The following is a 730-nucleotide window of genomic DNA, read 5'->3' on the forward strand; positions in this document are numbered from 1 at the left end:
TCTCCTTTGTAGAAAAGGTTGTGGTTGCCTTGCCAGCTCTCAAAATTAAAACTATGTTCCAGTCAAAAATGCCTATTCAGGCTGACATCAAAGAGAAAAATGCGAGCAGGTCAGGGAGTTTAATTTCCATGGCACTGTCGTTTGTGATTCACATGTCAGGCACAGTAATGACTTACATGCCCATTGGCAAGAATGGAGCAGAGGGCCAGCACAAAGGGACACAAAGGGAAAGGATCCCGAGGTAGCAGGGACAGGAAGGAGCCCCTTGAAGTCGGGTGGTGTCACTGGGAGCACGGGCTGCTGGTCCCTCTCACAGTTTCCATCAATGACAACCTTGTGGAGCCCCCTGGTCTGGGTTGAGGCTTTTGGGAATGATGCTCTGGGGCACCTGATGCCAGAGGGCTCCTTTTCATTGTGGAGAGATCAGGTCCTTTTAAATGCCCTGAACCTAGTGGGTGAATCCCAAAAATCTGAGTCTCAGGGCATGTTTCCTGAATGCTTTGAGGTGTGGTCTCATACCAACTTTGTAACTTCTCAAAATCTCCGGTCCAGGTGAAGGGCTGTGTCGTGAGATTTGAAAGCAGGAGGTATGTAAACCTTTTAACAGTGTGTGTATATTCTCCTACTACTCCTTATTTGCTTTTCTCATGGGACGATCCAAGTAGGCATTACACACTGTTGATAAATAGATTTTCAGCCCATTTCATTTAACCATTACTGCATTTCCATA

The sequence above is a fragment of the Geospiza fortis genome, unplaced genomic scaffold (assembly GCF_000277835.1).
Source record: "Geospiza fortis unplaced genomic scaffold, GeoFor_1.0 scaffold590, whole genome shotgun sequence".
In the NCBI taxonomy this organism is placed as follows: domain Eukaryota; kingdom Metazoa; phylum Chordata; class Aves; order Passeriformes; family Thraupidae; genus Geospiza; species Geospiza fortis.